At 39.4% G+C, this 17,642-nt stretch overlaps 1 long non-coding RNA gene across 1 annotated transcript in view; it reads right to left on the reverse strand.

Annotated features, from left to right (window-relative positions):
• Positions 1–17,642, reverse strand: part of LOC308188036 — a 119,108-nt gene that overhangs the window by 4,266 nt on the left and 97,200 nt on the right. The window contains exon 10 of the long non-coding RNA XR_013945109.1: positions 7,680–7,778. This is a non-coding gene — a long non-coding RNA (uncharacterized lncRNA). The remainder of the gene's footprint in view (positions 1–7,679; positions 7,779–17,642) is intronic.

Raw genomic sequence — 17,642 nt, forward strand, 5'->3', positions numbered from 1 at the left:
ATATTCAAAAGCTGTTGCTAACCACGTTGCATGTCACGTAACGGATTCACATACAAGCATATAAATGCTCCATTAAAAAAATCTTCTTAAATCATAAAAGCAGCATTACCAGTTCTCAGAATCACAAGTCTTATGTTACTTTTTTTTTAATGCTACAGCTAATGGACTAATGTATTATGTCAGATTCTCTACAAGCATATGGAATTCCCTCATGACTATAGGGAAAACGTTTCAAAGAAACAAGTTCTGAAGACTTGTCAAATAAGAATCAAAAAAATGTTAATATTACTATAAAATCACAACAAATGCTAAACAGTGGAATTGGGTGTAACATACTAATAGACATTTCTTAGATCTCTACTTTTCTTATGGAAGGGTATATTATGAAGATTTGGGTAGAAGAATTACCAAATCAAGAACTTAACCTCTACACTGGAGGTATTTTGTTGTTTTTAAACATTCCTGGACCATTCTAACTTCATAATCATGCGTGCACCTGCACTCATCCAAAAATACTGACTGCCTTGAAGGATCACACCCAGACTGCTGAAACAGGCACTTTCGTTTCCCAAATGGTTCTACAGTTGCAGTAACTTCTTCTTATAGTTGCACAAAATTTTTATGGGCCATGTAGACTGGCAGTGAGAATTTATCACTATCCATACTCACACATACTGCACCCAATTAAAAAATTGTAGTCAATACTATATGCAACATTATAAAGTACAATAGGTAAGAGTAGGAAACACACCCTTGACGTTTTTTATCATATGAACATACCAACAAGGCTACATACACTATGCTGACAAGTGCCATTTTAAAAAGACAGTCTAAGCAATGTTAAAAACTCTTTGCCCTCTTCCAGTAGTCCAAGTCTGCTATATCACTCTTGTTTTAGTACAAGTTATGACAGAATTCAAGAACCATAGAATAACTCAGCTTTGAAGGGACCTCTAGAAGCATCTAGTCCAACCTCCTACTCACAGCAGGTCTAATTAGATCTGGTTTCTAAGGTCTGTATTCAACCGAGTCTTAGACATCTCCAAGGATGGAGATCCAATAACCAATCTGGGCTCCTGTCCCCATGTTTGACCACTCTTTGGAAAAAAGTTTTTCTTTATATCTGACTAGAATTTTTCATGTTCCAACTTGCGTCCATTAGCCCTCATTCTATTACTATGCACCTTTCAGAAGAGTCTGGTGTCATCTCCTTACCTGGCAATTAATCAGATATTTGTAGGCAGCAATAGGTCTCCCTTTTGCCGTTTCTTCTCCAGGCTGGGCAGACACAGCTCTCTCAGCTCCTCCTTGTTCACCATGTGCTCCAGCCCTGGTCAGCCTGGCGGCCCTCCACTGAACTCACGCTATGATGGTTGGCATCTAGTACCAGGGAGCCCAAAACTGGAGACAATACTCTAAATGGAGCCTCATGAGTGCTAGAAAGCGGAGAGGATCGCTTCTCTAGAACTGCTGACTATAGTCTTGCTATTGCAGCTCTGGATGCAAGAAACCCCAGATACTCTATAAAACTGCTTCCTACACAGGTGACCCCCAGCCTGTATCGTTGTCTCACTGACGGCAGTATATACACCACTTCTCAAATTACCAAGATTACTTTTATTTATCTATGTATTTATATATTTTTAAATTTGAAAGACCATCCTATCCTAGGCCTCTCTTGGCCTTGAAGTACCATGCGTAAAACAGCTTAGGAATGTGAATGTATAGCAAATATATGTCCTATTACCTTAGCTTTTAATGCTATACATCTAAAACCCTTCATAGGGCTGGAACACTACTCCTAGGAAGACAGGCTGAGAATTCGGGTTGTTCAGCCTGCAGAAGAGAAGGCTCCGGGCAGACCTTATAGTAGTCTTCCAGAACCTAAAGGGGGCCTACAGGAAAGCAGGAGAGGGACTCTTTGTCAGAGAGTGTAATGATAGGGCAAGGGGTAATGGCTTTAAGAAAGTAGATTTATATTAGATATAGAGCAGAAATTCTTTACTCTGAAGGTGGCGAGGTGGAACAGGCTGCCCAGAGAAGCTGTGGATGTCCCTTCCCTAGAAGTGCTCAAGGCCACACTGGATGGGGCTTTGAGCAACCAGGTCTAGTGGGAGGTGTCCCTGCCCATGGCAGGGGGGTTGGAATTAGATGGTCTTTAAGGTCTCTTCTAACCCAAACCATTTTATGATAGTACTGCTAGAACAGTGTTTCCACTCAAATCTTAAAGAAGCTTTAGTTTATGACAAGCTAAGTCTCAACAGCAGCATAAAAAAACTTTTGCATAGGACTGGCTTGTAAATGCACATGGTTCAGTTGTCCTACCCTTGTGCATCAGTATTTCACTTAAAATGGAATAATTTTAAATTAAATCAAGAACTATAATCGTATTTTACTATCATTTACTTCTTTATATCCTCTGCCACTAGAAATAACCTTGAAAAAAGACATCCAGCCCCAACTGTACTATTCTGGGAAAGTTTAGATTTAGATGAGAACATTTAAGCTTGTAACTACATGATTTTTTTTTAAGCTTAATTCAATATGAGTAACTGGTTCAACTTGGTTTCTGCTCATTAAAGAGCAGTTGGAAGGAACTGGTTAATCATTGTTTGCCATCTTCTTTAGAGAATCAACACTATATGGACTCTTCTTTGCAGCCAACGTAAAACCACAACGCACAAAGAGAGCAAAAGGAAAATACTGTTTTCAGCTACATTTTTTTTCAGTGCACACTAAAATGGTAAATATTTTGTGGTTAACGCCCTCTCAGTCTTTGACAGCACTTTCCTCTGGATGGTGGTCTCTGTGGTACATACCACATCATTTAGCAGTCACTATAAAGGTATAGCAGTAGTGCTGTGGAGAAGCATTAGTGGTCTGCTCAGTAACAGCTTACTCATGGACAGCTAACCTATCAAACCACAAGGACACCTTTCAGAAGGAGGTCAGAAGGCTGCAAGCCACATACAAGATGCCACCTGTGAACTTTGCTGCAATACACATTGTTAGAACACAAATTTGGAAAAATAATAGCAACATTAGTAGTTTCAGCTTTTTTGCCATTTCTTTACTAGTAAACTGCTCATGTGCACTCCCCATCAGATTTCCTGGCCAAAAGCCCCTTCCTCTCAGTTCTTTCAGTTTTGCAGTTATCTCAGGTAAGCTCTGAATTCTCTAAAACTGTCCAGGCTATTTTATCAAAACCAGCTCTAAATTCTTCTAATCATAAAGGCCAAGACTTAAAATGCTGTATGAGTTAGGAAAATCTAAAAGAACTTGCCTCCTCACAGAGAAAGAGAAAATGGAAGAATAAAATTGGTGACTATCCATGCTACTTTCTGGCTTATCTTCCCCAGCTGGTAGGACTGACAAGGGCTGTGTCATAGACAGGGAAGCAAGTTGCCATTTTTAGATTAATTTTGGAATCTGCAGTCTTCCACAAAAAATGTAATTGTTTCGAAATGAGGAAAAATATATGTGAATGATGTAAAAATATTCCACTTAAACATAGAAAGATTGCTGGGAAAAGACACTTCATAAATTGAAGCTTTATTAGAATACACACTGCTAACAAGTGGTAAAAATATCAGAAGAAATGCTGAGCATGAGGAAATCAACACTGCTAGACTCACACCCCTATCAAAGATTTAGTACTGGGTGCCATAAGTCAGGTTATTAAAGTCTTTTTTCAAGATTGATTAAAGTTCATTTTAGTAACATCAGCAGGGAACCCTGGCTCAAATGATCTTAATATTGAGAGTGCTAAAGATTGCAGTCTTCTAGCAGAAAATAAAAGTGCATTCCTCTAGGCCTTCTTGCAAATACGGAACTCACAGCACATTCAATCATTAGAAAGGCCTGTCAGTGGAAATATTTTTCCTTTAAAAATTCTCATAAAAAGAACACTGGGAAATGTTCCCCCTGACTTCCTCTTTCTCAAGCCATAAACTTTAATCATCCTCTTTCTCTTAGCTGATCTCCTGAGATATATAAAAACTGCAGAGACCTGCTCTTACAGTTTTCTGAGACCTGCCAGTGTTTTGTAATTTGGGACAACTGGTACCAACAGAGATCTTAAAAGGCGATCATCCAGTAAGCCTTTGGAGACTTCAGGGCTCAGGACCCAGTATTGTTTAATGTGCACTAGGGGATTTTCAAGAGAGCACTATTGGGAGTCCCCCTCTATTACAGCTTGTAGCAAGACAAAGAAAGATTTAATGAGGACAGTTTACAGAAGAGATGTATGGTCTTCTAAGAATTTAGAAAAAAGTCTTCAGAATGGGGAAAAGAGTAAGGTGGGAGGAAGATATTCAGAAACTTGAGAGAGCTGTATTCATTTCACAACTGTACAACAAATTTTCTTCATCCTCTTGTGCAAATAACCTGATAAGGATTTTAGAAAAATGGCAGTACTGCTGTGTTCAGATGCTTCAGTAACTAGTTAGACTTTCAAAGGCAAACTACAAACCAGCTGTTGGTCTACCTGGAAATGTTACAAGATGAGCTGATCCATGCTGAATGCTTTTAAGTATCCAGCTTAGACTGTCCAGGCTATACATCTTAAAATATTCACATCTGTGTTTCGCTTCCACACCTGTAAAATATTATGTCCCTACCTTTATGAACTGAGGAGAACAAATTCGTAATGTCCATGAACTGGCTTCGAGAATCTTCAGTGATAAGATCACATCAGTATGTAGACTGATGGGGGGAACCTGTTTCCTGGGGACTCACATCCTACTTCTGGCTTTGAACTGTAATTCTATAAACCTTGAAAGCACAATCTTGACATGCAACGGTAGGATATGTTGTTGTAAACTCTGCAGGGAGTCTAGCCTCTGGGCCAGCCACAGGAATGAGGCAGACACTTTTCACAGTTTTCTTTAAGTGAGAAAAGTGTCCCCTCTCACATGCGTCTGTGTTGAGTTCAACTGTTCACTGTGCATGTTGTTATTATACTGTATCTTATTATAAAGCAGAGGCATTTAGATCAAGATCTGATTTGTCTTCCTAAACTCAGCAATGCTCTTTGACAGCAACAGGATATTCAATCAAACAATTCAAATCCTTGTTTTGAGAGATTAAGATTCCATGTCTATATGGACATCCTAAACTATCTTTAAACTCCTAAAAATGTCTTTAAATTCCCTGCATCTACCTATAAAGGTCTGTAGCTTGCTTAAAACCTAACTAAAAGATTTGGGCTTGTGTGCTTTAGGAATAATGTATCAATTTTCAAGACCAAAGTCCTGGTACTCCAGATCATCCTGGGAGCTTAAAAGTAGCATTCCAACAGAAGGAACACAGCATTTATTGAACATGTTTTTCCAGAGCCATTTCGAAACACTTTAATTCACTGCCCATAATGGTGATATTGGCACAGGTGGTGACCTGAAACACCTGCAAAAATCCTCTTTCATGCCTCAGCTGGATCCAGCAGAGGCTGCAAGTAAAAGGCCATGCCAATAGGAGTTTAACACCGACTCCACATTCTGCAGCCATTTTTTTTCTGAGATATTGTTACATTTGTTAAGTTTGATTTAACAGGCCCATCAGGAAGACCTTTCAACAGCTTTCTGCAGACATGTATGAGTAAAAGGAAATCAGATTATTAATGCTAGAATATTATCCTTAAACCAGGCAGGAGTCAGGCACACTAAAACATAAGTTACATATTTTCAACCTTAATCTATGACAAGACACAGCTTTATAGGGCTGCACTCTTGTAGACAACTCAAGGCACACATAAGAAGTCCATACTCGGATATTTTCTTATGGATAGATCCGTGTGAACATCTTTGGTTGATGATCATATATTTTATATATATGTCCCATTAAAAATAACAGCCATTTCTGTAGCATTCAACTCATTATCCACGCTCTCTACATCACCACATCAACATTTTATTTGAAGTATTAGTGATAGCATCCCATCAAAATTTAATAGCAACTGTCTACAGCTGAAGCACATTAACTCTTGCTTTCACCCGTGGTATGATTTATTTTTCTCCTTTTAAAATGCTAATGATATTAAAAATAAAGTACCTTTCTACAGCATGACTCAGAAATGCATAATATTCTTTTCTTCAACGCATGGTAAAGGAAACAGGTACAAGCAAAGGCAAAAGAATTCTCTATTCTAGTCTATAGCTTTATACCGAAATCTTAAGTGTCAAATGAACAGGGCTTTTAGGGAAATGTCAACAACTGTAACAGTTACATAAGATACAGTTAGAAAAATATTTTGCAAAGAAAAATGACAGTTTCTTTCACATGAGAAGATGATTTATACTTCAGTTTTAGAACGCAAGCAGTCAACATGTGACCTGACATTTGCTAAAGGAATTAAAGAGACGTTCAGCAAGATTACAAAAGGAAAAGCATTAATCGTCCTACATCAGCAGTTCCTCTCTGTACTAGGGAAAGATCTCAGCATTAAGCAAATAAATAAATAAATAAATAAAAATATATATAAAAAAATAGAGAGGTCACAATAACAGATCTCCCTTTTGGCATTTTGTACTAACTTGCTCAATTTATGAAGGCCATCTGGTGCTGTTTATGCTGGCCTTTTTTGCATTGTGTCTTATTTTGTTCTTTATGGATGAGCATGATTCACAGTTCACATTAACTGTGTGTTTTAAGTTGCTCTGCAAGAGAGTATGACTGTTAAAGCTGTGCGTAAAGAATGCATAGCTGTTGATGTACACGCTCCACACCTGAAAGAATATGGTGAAAAGAACAACAAACGGGATTATTTTGGATGTCCAAATAAGAAAGACAGCAGGTCAGGTGAGCTGGCTTAGATTGCTAGCTCTATTATATACTTCCTGTATGACTTGAAATGATTACATGAGCCCTTTGGGGCTTAGTTTGATCACTTGTTAAATCAAGTTCATAATTCCCTATCTCACAGTGATACTGTAAGGCTTGTTCATTAATGGGTTCAATTCAATGCTGGGCAGATGGTCAATACAAATTTTATGCATCACTGAAGTACCATTTAACCTCAGATCTTAAGTAGCGTATAGCCTTTTGCCAGCCTTTTAGCAGCCACTGTATAAATATTATATATTCACATTACTGAAAATATTTGAGGGATATGAGTTGTCAGTAGTGCTGATTTTGCATTCCTCAAGTTACAAATCTGCAGAACAACAAATGTAGGAGAACACACTCTTTAAAAGCAGTGCAAAACATGTGCTAGCACATCTCTTTGTAGTGGTTATACACAGAAGAAAAGAGGAAATTGTGTAACTCCTGCACTGAGTGTCAAAGTGCAGTGATTTAAATGAATCCATAAAACGATTATTTTAAATAATCCTGAAAGCCTCAGGAATGACCATTGATAGTATCTGGAAGGATTTTATTCTGGTGTTGGGAGAAGGGCTGTTTTTCCTGGTCTCTGCCAAAAACACAATTCATGGATGTGACTGCCTCTTACCTCTAGAAATACAGCTACAATTCAACACAGTAATGACTTTAAAGATGTATCTTAAAGATACTTATAAAGATATATGCTTACTCTGGCAATCAAACAAAAGAAAAAAGTTCTTTTCAAAACACCTTTTTCAAGGTTTCAGAGGACTATTTTTAAACTTTATTGCCAGAATTAATCTACCATGAAGACCTACATGCCAGCAAGAAATAACCTCCAGTGTGATTGCTACACACACCTTGTCGTTTCCTTTGCACAGGTGACCAATCTTCACATCTTTCCTCTTCTAGCTTGGTTAGCATTCATCTTACAACTTGGTTCCCCAGTAAGTCATTCTCTGTTTCAAAAAGGAAGAAAGAAGAAAAAAGAAATATGTATGTTATCATTATGAGGGGAAAAAGTGAGAAACTGACATACAGATATTAAATGCAGGCCTTCCAAAGCCTTTTCTATATTCAAGGAACGTGCTTCAGTACAAGGCCAGTATCCCACTTCAAACTTATTTTGAAAGCCTTAATCGAGGGTAAGTGAGGTATTAATGGCACTTTGTAGATGGATGACTTTACCCTCAGGGAAGCACTATGAGTTACGATTACCGAGACTATTCAATTTAGCTGCTACTAACCTTGAAAGCTTCAAGTAAAATAGTGTCCCTTACTTTTACAGCCAGTTGATTTTAAAGAAAAGTTATCAGATACAATTTTTTCAACCTTTACTCCTGAATATTGGACTTGTTAGCAATCATTTGAAATTACTATGCCTACTGGTAGTAGAAAGATTAACTGTGCTCTGACTAATCAACCAGGCAAGGACATCAAAACATCAGGTATAAATTAGTCATAACATGTAGTATTCAGTAGCTTAGTCTCAGTAGTGAGTGATACTAGTATTTTCTGGATAATGCATTTATATAATTAATACCTTTGAAAATACTTTGTAATCATACTTAAATACAGAAACCACTAATTACACATAAAAATACATATAATATAGTGAAATAACAATCTTTGTTTTCTTGTATTGTGACAGTGATAGCACTACTAGGAATGTGACACAACACTAGATAAATTATTCAAGGTCATCCCCAAAGAAGTGATGCTATGATTGTTCTCTGCCTGTTCACCAGATTGCATTCTAATTCTATTCACTTACTATTGATTCCTGTTCAGCTAATTCTGCCACTTTTTTGAAGAAAGGTTACTTTTACCCACAATGTCCTTAAAATTTATATACATACAATAGCCCACCAAATGTCCTTGAAAACTGATTTTCTCCAAAGAGAGATTGGAATCCTCCCATTTTGGCATTTCTCTGCCTATGACCACCATAATATGCAAGTGCCTCACAACTCCTGCTGCACGTTACCCTCACAGTTTCACAGCAGAAAAATTATTGTCTTTGCTCATGGAATAAGAAGATGAAGAGAGAGAAAGGATGTACCTCATCTAACTTTAGGCACTTAACTGTCTAATTTAAGAGGATAGAATCGTATATTGTGTCAGTTGGTACAGGGTCCAGGGCAAAATCTGTAGTACATGTCTAACATAGGTAACCTGAATCAACCCCTTAGGAGTCTCTCTCTTTTTCTGTCTTCATACCGGCAGCTTAGGAGCTTAGGAACAGCAATTACCTATACATGCACCTAAGCTGTATCTAAACTCAAGTCAATATACCCTCCACTGCAAGGCAAAGAGCTAAGTCCCCTAATGACTTAATCACAGAATCACAGAATTGTAGGGGATTGGAAGGGACCTCGAAAGATCATCGGGTCCAACCCCCCTGCCAAAGCAGGTTCCTTAGAGCAGGCTGCCCAGGTAGGCATCCAGACGGGCCTTGAATATCTCCAGAAAAGGAGACTCCACCACCTCCCTGGGCAGCCTGTTCCAGTGCTTCGTCACCCTCACTGTGAAGAAGTTCTTTTGCATGTTGGTGCGGAACTTCCTGTGCTCTATCTTGTGGCCATGACCCCTTGTCCTATCCCCACAAACCACTGAAAAGAGGTTGGCCAAATCCCTCTGTCTCCCACACCTCAGGTATTTATACACATTGATGAGATCCCCTCTCGGTCTTCTTTTCTCCAGGCTGAACACACCCAGGTCTCTCAGCCTTTCCCCATAAGGAAGATGCTCCAGGCCCCATATCATCTTTGTGGCCCTCTGCTGGACTCTTTCCAGGAGATCCCTGTCTTTTTTGTACCGGGGAGCCCAGAACTGGACACAGCACTCCAGGTGAGGCCTGACCAGGGCAGAGTAGAGGGGGAGGATCACCTCCCTTGACCTGCCAGCCATGCTCCTTTTAATGCATGCCAGGATCCCGCTGGCCCTCCTGGCCACCAGGGCACAGTGCTGGCTCATGGTCAACCTGTCGTCCACCAGGACCCCCAGGTCCTTCTCCTCGGAGCTCCTCTCCAGCAGGTCGTCCCCCAGCCTGTACTGATACATGCGGTTGTTCCTTCCCAGGTGCAGGACTCTACACTTGCTCTTATTAAACCTCATTTGGTTTGTTCCTGCCCAGCTCTCCAGCTGGTCCAGGTCTCGCTGAATGGCAGCACAGCCTTCTGGCATGTCAGCCACTCCTCCCAGCTTCGTGCCATCGGTGTACTTGCTGAGGGCAGACACTACTCCCTCATCGAGGTCATCGATGAAGATGTTGAACAAGACCAGGCCCAGCACCGACCCCTGGGGAACACTGCTAGTCACAGGTCTCCAGCCGGACTCTGTGCCGCCCATCACCACCCTCTGAGCTTGGCCAGTCAGCCAGTTCTCAACCCACCTTACTGCCCACTCCTCTATCCCACACTTTTTCAGCTTTGCTAGCAGGATGTCATGGGAGACAGTATCAAAAGCCTTGCTAAAGTCAAGGTAGATGACATCCACTGCTCTTCCCCCATCTACCCAGCTGGTGATGCCATCATAGAAGGCAACGAGGTTGGTCGAGCACAACTTCCCCTTGGTGAATCCATGCTGACTACTCCTCATAACCTTCTTCTCTTCCAGTTGCTTGGAGATGGCATCCAGAACAAGCTGTTCCAACACCTTTCCAGGGACAGAGGTGAGACTGACTGGCCTGCAGTTTCCCGAATCCTCCTTCTTGCCCTTCTTGAAGACCGGAGTGACACTGGCTATCCTCCAGTCTTCAGGCACCTCTCCTGTTCTCCAGAACCTTTCAAAGATGATAGAGAGCGGTTCAGCGATCACCTCTGCCAACTCCCTTAGCACACGTGGATGCATCCCATCGGGACCCATGGATCTGTGTGCTTTGAGCCCACTCAGATGCTCCCGAACCACTCTCTCGTCAACCAGGGGGGAGCCCTCTATTTCCCAAGACCCCTTCTCCTCCCTCCAGGGTCGAGGAGTCCCGGGGGATAGTCCTTGAAGCAAAGACTGAAGCAAAGAAAGTATTCAGTATCTCCGCCTTCTCGGCATCTCCCGTTACCAGGACACCCACCCCCCTTAAGCATCCTAAAGATTAAGTTTGAGTTACCCACTGTCAGATACCTGGTCATGGAATGAAATACCAAGGCATCAGATTTCTCTGTACAATCTGCAGGGAGAGCTAAGGACTTCAGATTGGCATCCCCATTGTGGATATTAGACAGGTTTTCACACCAATGTCTATTCACTGTTCCAATCCTCTCTTTCCATGAAGATATCAATCACGTTAATGCTATGTTTCTATAATTTTTTTTTTTGCTTTTTGCATTATGTCCCAAACTAATTTTCAATTTTATTTTGACCTGTATCATTATTGCTCTTTCATTCCACAGTTTACCTTTATACGTCTCTCAAATTTTTTGCTGCTTCCATAGTTCACCTAAGTACTAAAATAGTCTGGCTTATTTTTGTCAAAGCCAACATCATAGCAATGCTTAATTTTGCTTTTGTGATCAGAGATCAGCTCCTCTTCTTCTACTCTTTTGGTGACGTAATACTTTGCTCTCTATTTAACTTACTATGAAATGTGCTAGCACATCTGTGTGCCACTCTGCACAGCTGAAATAATTTATTTAAATTGTCACTTGGTTTATTAATAAAGAAGAAAAATGCATGCATATATTTTTCCTTAAAAGAGAATACAGGTACTATACAAAATGTATATGATATAGTCCTTACCCTCAGTCAAACCATACAGCAAATGGGAACCCACAGACAGCAAACAGTCCAGACACAAGATGGGATAGAAATACTGCAGATAAAGAAACGCTTCAAACTTGACTGCCTTAAAACTTTATAAAGAGTATGTGTTGATATGGTGCCATGCTGAGATTTTATAGACATGGTTTGCAGACTGTTCCGTTATTACAGTAGACTATAATCTTGCAGATGTTTAGACATGAAGAACTTAGTCATGTCAGTATTTTCATGACTGGGTCTTAAATTCCTTCTTGAGAGAGTTAATAAGAAACCACCTCACTCCTATATTCATAATCAAAGAGCAGCAGTTGCCAGATATTTCTTTTCTTGAAGCATGAGAACGTACAACAAGAAACACCATATTAAACTTCTGTCCGTTTTATGACAAAGCATTAAGTCTATGCTTCAAGGCCTTCAAGGACTTACTTATATATGCAATTCAAATTAAACGTTTCTATGTATTGTTCTGAATTGGGACATTACTGAACATCAGATATATTGCTCCCTGATCAAAAAATACTACGTTCTTTAGCAAGAACTGTATTACCCTTGCAAGTAAAAGCAAAAAATAGAAGGCAAACAGCAGGTGTGTACAGTATTCGAGATAGTAAAGTGATACAGCCTGAGAGCCAGGAAACTCACAATAATGCGTATCTGGAAAAGAGAGTAAAATTGATTGTCCTTTGTACTTAATATCTGCACAAGGAGGTAGTTAAGCTACTCTACAGTTATTTTCACCTGAAGTCCCAGAGCTGCTGGTGGTTCCTCACTAATCCAAAGCACCAAAAAAGGGTGCCTCATGGATTAGTGGCTGACAGTGGAAATCAGTGTACCTCTTTTAGCTTAAACTGAGAATATTTTTGAAGGTCATTGGGATAAGCCATCCTTTTAACATTGCAGACTTCAATAATGCGAGCTTTTGGCTTCCCTGCTGTGCACAAACTTTTACATTTCCTGTCTTTTGTTTTTATTTGTTTATTATGTGCTTAAATCCATATTTTAAAAATATCTGGGCTAATTTATCAGTTTGGTCACAAAGAGGTATTTTTAATAGTAGCTTATAGGAAAAGAAAAAAAGACTAAAATATTAGGGGGAGGGAAGGATTGTGTACAATCTGAAATACTGTTGATTTTATGTATGATGTAAAGAACAGTTTTTCTTTTTTAACTCTGCAAGGTTAATCCGTACTTTCTTGATAATCCTGATGTGAACAGTTGCTTTAAAAGTCTACTTTAGGAGTATGTGTTTTTTAAAACAGAAGAAGAAAATGCTCTGGTTTGTGACTTGAAGCATAGCTAGTCCATTTCAATGGACACATGCAGGTACATCAGAACATGCAGATACATGCAGAGCCACACTCAGCTCCTCCTTTTTAGTTCATGGTTTTGTTTATGTACTTTTCACAAATAATGATGGAAGTGCAATGCGAAATGCCAAATATGTTGTATAACTAACAGATACCGTCCACTAAAATGGAAAAGCCACAATTCACAGCACAGTATTGGAAGATGTTCATTAATGGACAGAAAGGAGAGAATATCTTTGTAATTGATTAAAAACAAACAACAACAACAAAACAAACAAACAAACAAAACACCACCACAAGACTGACCAAAACACCAGAACACCATTGTTATTTCTTTTTGCCTTCTTGAAGAGTAGCTTCCAAATTTTTTTTTTTTTGAGGACTTGACACCAAGAACAGTAAGTTTCAATTTACATTACCTCTCAGCTTACTTTCAGAATGCAGAACTCCGTTTCTTCACTTTTACTTGAATTATCTCCTCCATGCAGCAGAACATTACTGAGCAGCAATTTAAAGTGAGCAGACTATTGCATTTCACAACTTTCACAGGTTCTTCTTTTCCCTTCTCCTTCTCCCTGTACTGGCCAGACTCCTGACTCACCTATTTTGAGGAATTTCAGAATTTTTCCTCTCCCATATCCAAGGCTCCCTGTGTATGCTACCTGATTAATGGACTGAAAATACTTGCTTTTCAAAAGTGGAAAATGCTAAGATTGATATGAACAACAAATTTGTACAAAGAACGTGCTCTGAGTGGTTCTCTTTAGGGAAATTTTTCTCTTCAGAAACATACAATGTCAACATAGCTTGTAGCAACTGGGTTTCAATTTAATCTAATACATCACATGAAAGTTTCACAGAGTCACAGTTTGTTGATTATCTTCCCATAGAAAAACTCTTGTTTCAAATAAATAACTACTATTAAGAATATTAAAATTATATTAAAAAGAAATTCCTGAACTTATCCAACTAATAACACTCATGTAAAAGAATCAAAATGCTCATTTCTGTTTCACGTGGACTAAAGAATTTGTTCACTGAGACCAACTGTGGTTCACTTAACCAACAACCTAACCACAACTGGAAGTACAGATCTGCATTTCCAATTACAAAGATGTTACCCCTACTGTCATGACCAGAATGGAGTTTATTGCTCTAAAATGGTTTACTAATACTTGCTATTTTGCGATAGGAGTCTGAGTCAACAAAAAAGTGATTTGAGCTCTAAATGAGCCATTTGGTGACCTCAGTGTCAGGTTTCTGGATCTTATACTTTTGTTATTTAACTTTATGGAACATTATTCAGCTTTCAAGAAAAGCAAGGGTGATCTCCTAAATATATCTTGGGAAACTGTAACCCATTTCTAGTATACCTGTTCAAGATAATCTCAGTGGAAGTAAGAAAATGTCTGAAAAGCAGAAAAGAGCATTTGTGGTCAAATGCAGTTGCATGACTGACATTTCAGATATGAACCCTACTAAAATGCAGTAGACAATACTCAAGTAGGACCTCCATGAAGTGGCACTGCTAATTCCATTTTAGGAAAGTGCTGGCTATGAATCTTTTTTGGAATAAGCACTCTGATATTTGCTCAAAGACATAATGGGTGTGGTGACAACTATAACCTGCTTCCTATGCCTGTTAGCTCTATGGTCTGACCAAAAGTGTGCAACATTACTAAAACACTTCACAAAAGGAAAATTTTTGTGACATTCCATCCCTTCTATCAACAACAAAAAAAATGCTTCCACAGTCAAAGTCCACAAAACACCCAGACATACTAAAAGAATTCCTATACCTTGAGTACTGTGTTCAGTTTTGGGCCTCTCAATACAAGAAGGACATGGAGGTGCTTGAGCGTGTCCAGAGAAGGGCAACAAAACTGGTGAGGGGTCTGGAGAACAAGTCTTAAGAGGAGCAGCTGAAGGAACTGGGGTTGTTTAGCCCGGAGAGGAGGCTCAGGGGCAACCTTATTGCTCTCTACAGGTACCTTAAAGGAGGCTGTGCAGAGGTGGGGATTGGTCTATTCTCCCACGTGCCTGGTGACAGGATGAGGGAGAATGGGCTAAAATTGCACCAGGGGAGGTTTACGTTGGATATTAGGAAGAACTTTACTGAAAGGGTTGTTAGGCATTGGAATAGGCTCCCCAGGGAAGTGGTTGAGTCACCATCCCTGGAGGTCTTTAAAAGACGTTTAGATGTAGAGCTTAGTGATATGGTTTAGTGGAGGACTTGTTAGCGTTAGGTCAGAGGTTGGACTAGGTGATCTTGGAGGTCTCTTCCAACCTAGATGATTCTGTGATTCTGTGAAAATGGGTCTTATTCTGACATAAAAAGGAAATAATCAAGACAAATCAAAACCATTACGTAAAGAAGCAGGTTACTAAAAATAATTAAGACAGTTATTGACTCTATTTGAGCAATCTTCTATTTACTGTCATTGAAGATGAAAGCTCATACAATTAGATCATTTGCAAATGGCTGGGATGTGTGGACTTAACCCCAGACACATTTAGCGTTTGACAAGATGCACTGTGCAGATCCATAGGCTAAAATAAGATTTTAGCATAAGAATCCACTGGCCAATGGCAACTATAGACCAAGACGATTTCTAATATGCAGTGTGACTAACCTGAATAACCACACCACTTCTGCCTGTTTATTGCATATACATACAACTTTTAGTTTATTGTATATATGCATATCATACCACTTTTAATTTATGTTAACCACTGCTGGAAACATGTCAGTAGGCCAGACAGACCTTTGGTCCATTCCAGATTGGGAATTTTTAAGTACTTAGGATTTTTAACAGAGGATACTGTGCTTCCCAAAATTATGCTTAATATAAATGCATATCAAAATTGCCAGATATCTCTCAGGCTGTAATAATTCACAATCAACTGCTGCAACAGAATACAAGCAAGACCATCACTGCAGATGGAGAAATGCTAAAACTGAAGTACAGTTAATTCAGTTCCTATAGTGCTTCTCTGATTCACCGCAGAGCACATTTCACAGCAGAAATTGGTAGCCATCAATATCTAGAGCTAGGATTCATGCCCTATTGAAATTTTCTACAGAAAAGGCTTTGGAAAAAAAAATAAAACAGACATTATCAAGTGTGCATTGTGAAAACAATTATGAAAAGTGTGAATGCAATAGCAGATGTGCCTGCTTACAGAAATGTCATTCTACACATGGTGTAACAAGGAGCCACACAACCACCAGAAGCGTGTCCCCTGTGACCAACCCCTGTGTGGCTAGGAGTGACTTGCTGGCTCCTGGGTGCGAGTACCAGAGCATCACTGTTTCGCAGCATCTTTGGACCTGCCTGGGGGACCACCATGCTTTCCTCAAGAGCTGTGTGAAGCAAACTTATTGCTCCTTTTGCAAAATATGGCAAGGACCTATCAGAGGTATTGACACAACTGATTCCCTGTGCATTGGTTGGGAAAACCAAGCTAGGCAGCCAGAGGGAACATGGCTCAGTGGGTTTTCTAAGGCTTTGTTCCTATACTGAATCAGCAGTTGTATCTTATACTGCTTTTGATCTTTTTTTTTTTTTTTTGGTCTTTAACAAAGAAGATATGTAACTTCTTGAGTTAAAACCCTATTCTGGAATGTGCTGAACAAATAGTTCATAAAAGAGGAAAAGTTCAGCTTACAGTAATTTTGCTGTCAAATGATTTTTTAGAACTCAGAGCCAAAACAGGTAACAGCCCTAAGGAAGTGCTGCATTTTTCAAAGAATTTAACTCTAAGAGGAGTTAAACTCCATACACAAAAAGGAGAGTTAGGGTTTGGGGATGAAGTTTTGGGAGCAGACTTTTGCCAATCAAATAAAAATTTCCCACGTTTGTCAACGCAATTTCCTTCATCGATACCTGATAAAGGAGTAGTTAAAGAAATGTATACTTAATGAGGCTAATTCTGTATTACAAAGTCTGGCTTAGTCAATGAATCTTTCAAACTATCTAACTTGAAAAATAGTGTTTGGCAAAGTCCACTGACATCTGCCACAACTTTATTTAGCCTTCTGCATTCCCTGGAGGTACTGCATACGAGTTGCTCTGCAGTACCACACTGGAGCAACTGCAGACAGAAGGGAATGTAGACAGACATGCAAAGTGTTTAAAATAGGAAACACAGGCTCTGTGCTGGGGGCTAGCAAAACAGGTGTATATATATTGGGAGCTTACATTAATGAGGCTTCTGTTACACATGCACAAGGCTGCAGGCAGCCTTTTCAGAAGTAGATGGGTATTTTGGTTAAAGTCAGACAGAGTAACCTCATAGTAACCTCTAGTCTGGCTCACAGTCACTAGGGAGGATTCTGAAGGACTGTCCCTTGGTGCTGCATTGATTAGATTTCTTCCCATAATACATCCAGTGTTTTTGCTTAACAAACCTTACTGACAATTGAATCAAGAATAAAGAGTGAGGGGGGAATAAAAGCTGATCTCCATGTGAAAACGGGCCATAAAATTAACGAGGTTCTCAACATGAAGTAATTCTGTCTGCTTTATTGTGGTCAGAAAATCAGAGCCAGTAAAATAAAAAGCAAGCAAGCAAGCAAGGGAGAAAAAGCAAGCTAAAAAAATCCAGAATTCATGCAATGTCAAAGTTCAGCATTTAAACACATAATACCTAAGAAATCTAAAAACGTAACTTTCCCTACTATCATTTAAATGTTTCGTTGTCCACATACTGTACATGCATCATTTTTGTATACCATTTATGTTGTCAAATGCACATCTT

This window comes from Anser brachyrhynchus (genome assembly GCF_964034855.1).
Source record: "Anser brachyrhynchus genome assembly, chromosome: 1".
Classification (NCBI taxonomy): Eukaryota; Metazoa; Chordata; class Aves; order Anseriformes; family Anatidae; genus Anser; species Anser brachyrhynchus.